The sequence below is a fragment of the Belonocnema kinseyi genome, chromosome 9 (assembly GCF_010883055.1).
Source record: "Belonocnema kinseyi isolate 2016_QV_RU_SX_M_011 chromosome 9, B_treatae_v1, whole genome shotgun sequence".
In the NCBI taxonomy this organism is placed as follows: domain Eukaryota; kingdom Metazoa; phylum Arthropoda; class Insecta; order Hymenoptera; family Cynipidae; genus Belonocnema; species Belonocnema kinseyi.
In genome coordinates, this window is record NC_046665.1 from 92,834,523 (window position 1) to 92,842,154 (window position 7,632).

The window sequence follows — 7,632 nt, forward strand, 5'->3', positions numbered from 1 at the left end:
TTGAAGGAATTCACATAAGTTAATGGATCCAAGGAATTGAAGGAATCCAAAAACCTCAAGAAAATCACAAAAATTATAAAATTCAAAAAATTCAAAGAAATTATTGCGAGAATTTCGCGAATTCTTTTAAATTGCATCAATTTCGTAAATTTCGTGAATTATGTGAGTTTCATGAATTCCATGATATTCTTTAATTCCGGACGTTATATGAATTCCGTGAATTTGTCGAATTCTGTAAATTCCTTGAATTCCTTGAATTTCATGAATTTCGAGAATGCCATTAATTACTTGAATTCCTTAAATTCTGACAATTTCAAGAATTCCATAAATTTCTTGAATTCCATGAATTTGGTGAAATCCTTGAATTCCGTGAATTCTTTGAATTTCATAAATTTCGAGAATTCCGTGAATTCCTCGTATTTCCTGCCTTATACGAAATCCGTGAATTCTTTAACTGACGTTAATTCTTTGAATTATTTGCGTTCTTGCATTCTCTAAGTTCCATGAATTCCGTTATGATGTAAATACCTTGCATTCCGTGAATTCGTTGGATTCAATGAATTCGTAGATTTCCATGAATTCGTTGCATACTGTGGATGCACTGAAATCCCTGAATTTCCTGAATAATTTGAATCCCGAAATTTCTTGAATTCTGTGATTTCCGTAAATTCCCTATTTTCCTTGAGTTCCATGATTTCCGTAAATGCCTTAAATTTCGTGAATTCCAGAAATTCTTTAAATTCCTTGAATTTTGACAATCCAAATAATTCCATAATTTCATTGAATTTCATGAATCTCGTGAATTCCGTCAATCTCGTGAAGTCCTTAAATGCTGTGAGGTCCATGAATTTCGTGAATTCCATGAATTTAATGAATTCCTTGAATACCTCGAACACCGTCAATTTCTTTAAATCCGTGAATTCCATGAAATCTGTCAATTCCTGAAGTGATATGAATTCCATGAATTCCGTAAATTCTTGAATTTCATAGATTTCCAGAATTCTGTTAATTTCACGTATTCCGTTATTTATACGAATTCCGTGAATTCTTAGAATGTCGTTCATTCTTTGAATGATTTGTATTTTTTGTATTCTCTAAGTTCCTTGGATTCCGTTATTCCGTAAACTTTTCGAATTCCATGAATTCGTTGGATGCAATTAATTCGTCAAGGTCCGTAAATTCTGTGAATTTCTTAAATATCGTGAATTCCAGGAATTTCGTGAATTTCTTAATTCCTTGAATTTCGACAATTCCAATAATTCCAGGAATTCATTGAATTCCATGAATAGTAATAGTTTGTTTAGTTATTTATCATTAAATTCAAATTATAGTGCCAAAAGTTCAAATATTATGTAAAGAATTTTGATTCATATTGAATATAAAGAAATTTGATATATAATTTAATCACATTATTAATCTTGAAGGATAGAAAATTGATAGAAAAATATAGTTAATAGAGTGTAAGAATTCTATAATTAATTTTATCTTTCCGAATCTTCAGGGTTAGGATATTGGTTGATTTATTTTAAATTATACAGCTAAAGCAACAGCAAAAAACATATTGGATCAAGAAAAATGATCAACAATGAAAAAATGTTAAAAAGTTGGTTTACACGTAATATTAACAAGATAATTCAAATATTGTTTTTATAACTGTGAAAATGGTTCATTGTGCCAACTATTTAGTTTTTTAAGATATAGCACAGTTATTTTATTAGTTGGGACAACCATTTTCTTAGTTACTAGTATTAACTGAATAGTCATTGTAACTAAAAGAATGGTTATGCTAACTAATAAAATAGTTAAATATCTTAATATAATATAATAATATAATATCAATATCTTAATAGCTAAATATACGCCTGGACTAAAAAAATTTTCAATGATTTATTTTAAAAATTGAATGCACATTTCTAAAAAAGGTATAAAACTAAGAATCTAGTTTCTATCAAAAATGTCTCTTTAGAGAAATCTGAATATTTAGTTCCTGTTATCTTCTCATTTAGGCCTATTGTCAACAGTTTCTGAACCAATAAACAATTTTTGGATAAATATTTCTTCCTTTAATTTTTCCCACTTTCTTGTTGGTATGTGTTGCCGGTTGATTGGCTTATCTTCCTCCATTAGATAAATTTGACTTTCGTGTTCCAAAAAAATAAAGTTACTTAAGCTCGTTTTTCCCTACTGATGTGCCTAAAAATGAAAAAGAGAATTGGAATATAAAGGTGAGTCCAAAGCAGAAGTGGTAGTCACTTTTAATTAAAAATGAGTCTTTCGATTAAGATTTTTCTCGCACTTATGTGTGCGGTTTTTCTCAATGCAGCTGTTCATGGTTGTGTTAAGAACGGGGATTATATAATTGTGGGAGCTTCTGGTCAAATCTGTCTAACTGAATACGATTGTTGTGACGACCTAATTTGCGGAAATCCCAAACAGCCGGGTAAGTCAATTAATTGTTAATAAACAAATACTCAATTTACTTTGAAAATTTCACCTATATTAGTCATATACTATAAAATTACCATAATTTAATGAAATTGCAACCATATGGAATACACAATACTTATTTAGTTAATTAAAAAAAAAAGTCGTATAAAAAAATAAAAACACACCTAGATTCTTCTCGAAATATATCATAGGTTTTCTTTTTTGTGTAAACCGATTTTTAAATAAATACATTACTTTTTATTGTTCTGCAGTTGTTACAAACAAAATAATTATCGGATTGAAAAAAAACCAAACCATTTCATTCTTCTCGAAAATATCTCGATGCAGGTTTTTCTGTTTTTTTAACCCCTTTTTGCAAAAGATACGGCATTTGTTGTTCAGCGTACATTTGATGTTTGCGTTTTGCGAAAAAACTATCGCATAAAAAAAACACAAAATTTCGTCTTCGCAAAATTTAATTATTTTGTTTATAACAATTGTAGAACTATAAAAAGTAACGTAATTGTTTAAAAAATTGTTTAAACAAAAAAACCTCAGTAAGAATTTTCGAAGACGAATCTAGGGTTTTTTTTATTTTTGGATGCGACTATTAGTCTTTATTTTCTTTACATAAGATTTAAATCCATATTCAAAGGCAAACAGAAAATGTATTCTAAACAACAAATGCCGTAATTGTTGAAAGAATAGTTAAAAACAAATAACCCCCATCAAGAAATTTTCGGAAGGAGTGCAATGGTTTTGTTCATTTTTCAATTAGACAATTATTTTGTTTATAACAATTGCAGAACTATAAAAGGCAATGTGATTGTTTAAAAAATTGTTTAAACAAAAAAACCGCGTCCAGATTTTTCGGAGACAAATCTAGGGTTGTTCTATTTTTTTGATACGACTATTAGTTTAAAAAAAAATTAATTACATAAGTTTCAAGTCCATATCTGTGGCAAACTTCAAAGTCGTTATCGTTACTGAAAGAATTCCGCAGTTTCATGCGCACTAGGGTGGTCCAAAAATGCATTGAAAATTTTTTTTCTCGAATTTTTATGGAGACAAGCCGGAAATTTATTCAAATCTACACAAAAATAATTTTTCACCATAAGTCTGTATTATAGGATTCCAAAAAAACACGACAAGTGAAAAAATGGGTTTTACGAGATTTTGGCGCTGATTATAATTTTTGTGCCGCTTTTTAATAAAATTGTTTTTTGTACATAAAATAATATTTCAAGGGGATAATATGATGTTTATATGAATTTTTTAAACAATTTACTAGTTTTTAGCCATTTTATCATATAATAGAGTTGGAAAGTCCCAGGTTTTCAAACAGTTTTAACTTTTAGTCCAATTTTCAATTAGAAAGAGGTATTAGATCAATCATTTTAAAAATAATAATTGCTTAAACAATTTATTATTATTGGTAATGATAATCTCTCAGAATAATGCTCGAAAATTGCAGTAAAAAATTCACTTTTTGTCCAATTTTCAATTGCATTTATGTAGTAATTATTTCGAGTTAACAAACATTATTGTTTAAACAATTTATTATCACTCTTAATAATATTCTCTTTGCTTGGGGGTAGAATGTTGCGTTTTTTCCGACATTTCCAACTGCTCGTCTGTCTTTTATTAAGAGTGACTTAATAATTCATTATATTTATCAAAAATAATTGTTTAAAGAAATTATTGTTGCTCACGACTATCTTCAACTATATCAATGTCTAATAGGTGCCTTTCTTCTAAAATTTTTACATTCTTGTCCTTTTCACTTTATCAAGGTGATAATTAGTGAAATTCAATTGAAAAATTTGTTTAAATAATGTAATATTGTTTAGAACTATTATCAGTTGAAAATTTCCGAAAAAACCTGAACATTCTACTATCAAGCAAAGAAAACATTATAAACAATTTTAATAAATTGTTTAAACAATAACTTTTGTCAACTTGAAATAATTATTACTTAACTCTATTATTAATAATAATAAATTGTTTAAAAAATTGATTTTCTTGACTCTGAATAATTATTTTAATCATTTTAAATAAAATTTACACAAAAAGTACAATTTTTTTTAACTGAAATTTTCCAGCATTGTTTTGACAGAACGTCCATAACAATAATAATAAATTGTGCAAACAATCATGATTGTTATCATTATTAAACTATTACCTTTCCCTAATTAAAAATTGACCAAAAGGTGGAATTTTTTTTTTAACACCGTGACTATCTAACTCTATTCTATGATAAAATAACTAAAAACAATAATAAATTATTCAAAACATTTACGTACACATTTCATTATCAAAATAAAGTGGTATTTTATGCACAAGAAACAATTTTTATAAAAAAACCACAAGAAAATTATAATTAGCGCCAAAATTTCGCAAAACACATTTCTTCATTTATGGTTTTTTGAGACCCTATAAAACAAGCTTGTGGGAACGATATTTGAAAAGGGGACGTCTTATTCATATTGTATGGTTAATTTTAAAGAGAATCGTTGATTTTCCACTTGATTTCGATAAAATTGAGGATTTTGAATAAAATGTACAAAAATGTTTTTTTTCTTAAGGTAAATACTTATTAAACTCTATTTTGCTTGCGGAAATTCTAAATATAATTTTGCATACAAAAAAATGTACTTTGCTTCTTAATAATTCCAACAAATTCGTCAGTGGGAAATAAGAGAAAATTAAAAATAAAGTTTTGCGGTAAACCCGGTATAATATTCTTGTTAATAATTTGTTTGTCTTGTATTTATATTTATTTTTTTAATTTCCTTCCTCTAGAAGATCAACTTTCCAGTTATAAATTTTATTGTTTGTTTTAAAATTTAACAATTTTGTTGAAAAGATATCCTTTTTGGCCGAAAATTAAATTTTTGTGATGAAAATTCTTCTTTTTGGATTGGAAATTTAACTAGTTTCCTGGAAAATTAACTTATTTTTTTAAATCAACTGTTTTTCGAAAATTTGTCTTTTTATTTTAAAAGTTGATCTTTTTTCTAAAAATTGTATATCTTCATTGGATAATAATGCAACACTTTATTTTGCAAACAAAGAATATTGTTGAAAAGTCTTTTTTTGTTTGTTAAAAATTTCAATATATTGTAGAAATATCATATTTTTGGATAGAAAGTGGAACTATTCTCACAGAAAATTTCTTTCTAAATTATAACTAATTTATTATGCTCAAAAGTCAAACCCAAATCTTTTTTGAGTAAAAATTCAACTATTTTTTGAAAATTTGTCTATTTATTTTAATATTTTATCTATTTGACTATAAATTGCATATCTTTCGTCAATAAAAATGCAACGTTTTGCTTTAAAACTCAATAATATTGTTAAAAAGTCTTTTTCTGTTGTTAAAAATTCCACTTTTTTGTTAAAAATTTATATTTTTTGTATAGAAAATGCAACTTATTTCTCATAGAAAATTTCTTTTTCATCTAAAACTCATATTTTTATGTTAAAAATTCAAACTGAAATCTTTTTAGGATGAAAATTCAACAATTTTTTTTGATGATTTGTTTATTAATTTAAAAATTCATATATTTCAGTAGGAATGGCATCTTTCTTGGATGAAAATCTAAATGTATAAAATAAAAATTCAACAAGTTTATCAAAAAAGTTATCCTTTTTTATCAAAAACTCAACTTACATTATGAGGTCGAAAAGTAAAATATAAATCTTTTGCGGATGACAATTTAATTTCTTGTTTAAATTTTTTTGTTATTTTATTTAAAAATTTATGTCTTTTACTAGAAATTTCATACTTCTTTAAAAAAAAATTTTGATTGAGCCACTGTGTTAAGAAATCATTTTTTATTCTTCGACATTCATATTTTAGTTGAAAATCCCATTCCTTGATAAAATGTTGAACTATTTTGGCACACATTAATTTTTTTGCTGAAAATTCATATTTCCTGATTGAAAATCAAATTTTTTTACGAAAAAATTACATGCGAATTTTATCTATAAAAAATGAAATATTTTGTACACGTGCTTTATATTTAAATTAATGAACCGATGAATTTTTTGACATCTTCAAATTTTCAGTTACAGTAACTGAAAATTCCTGAACTGTAAAAGAATTTTCTACAATATGTGAAATTCCTACAAAAATGTCTGACAGTGTAGTAGAATATACACACTTTTAATTAATTAAAATAAGTATCTCATCATTCGCTTGGAAATTTTTTTTTCAAGAATATAGTTCAAAATACAAAAAATGTAACAAAAAATGTTTGTTGCTTGCAGGTTCAAGCAGTACGATATGCCATTCAAAAGATACTTAAACATTCGTGTGATGCAGAGAGAAACCTATTTTTTTACAGATCTTCAGGTCATGGAAAATAAAAAAAATTATACGCTGCGCTGAATATTGAAATATGTTGCATTTTTTTAATTAATATTATTTAAAATAAACAAATAAAATAAAAAAAGCGTTGTGATTTTATGACCCTAGCACCACAAAATTTTATAGAATGCCTTCGCGAAATTATTTTTGTTTTTCTCACGCAATTTTTCAATTGATATATAAAATGAATATCAATACAAAATTATTCTATTTTACATTATTTTTTTATTTAAAGTGATAAAAATAAAAGCAAGCATTTTTGTTCCAGAATACTATTTTACTAAAAAAAACACTAACATAACCTAAAATTGTTTAAACTTGTAAGTTTGATTTATAAATCCAATGACTTTTGTTTAAAAATTATATTTCCCGCAAAAAAACACTGACATAACCTAAAATAGTTTAAACTTGTCAGTTTGATTTTTAAAGTCTGATGATTTTTTTTCAAAATTACCACAATTCCCAGTGAAAAATGGTAACATAACCTAAAATCATTGCAATAATATTTAAGAATCTCTTTTAAAATATATACCAATTTACAGCGTAAAAAGCAAACAAAAACAAAAATCGTACAAAACTTGTGAAATAAATTATTCTGAATTATAATCCGAAAAACTGTATGATTTTTATTAAAAATATAAATAATTTGAAACGTAAAATACTAACATGGAATAACAATAAAATGTTCCAAATTGTAGATCATCTTTATAATTTAATGAATTTTGTTTAAAATAACCGATTTGCGACGAAAACGTAAACAAAACCTTAAATTGTTGTGAAATTTAAAAAAAATTGGAAATCTATATTGATATTGTTGGTGGAAATTGCTAGCT

At 25.8% G+C, this 7,632-nt stretch overlaps 1 long non-coding RNA gene across 1 annotated transcript; it reads left to right on the forward strand.

The window, feature by feature from the left end:
- Positions 1–295: 295 nt before the first annotated feature.
- LOC117179963 lies at positions 296–6,884 on the forward strand. The gene is made up of 3 exons (XR_004467976.1): positions 296–2,225; positions 2,324–2,440; positions 6,700–6,884. It is a non-coding gene; the product is annotated as an uncharacterized LOC117179963 (long non-coding RNA).
- The last annotated feature ends 748 nt before the right edge of the window (positions 6,885–7,632 follow it).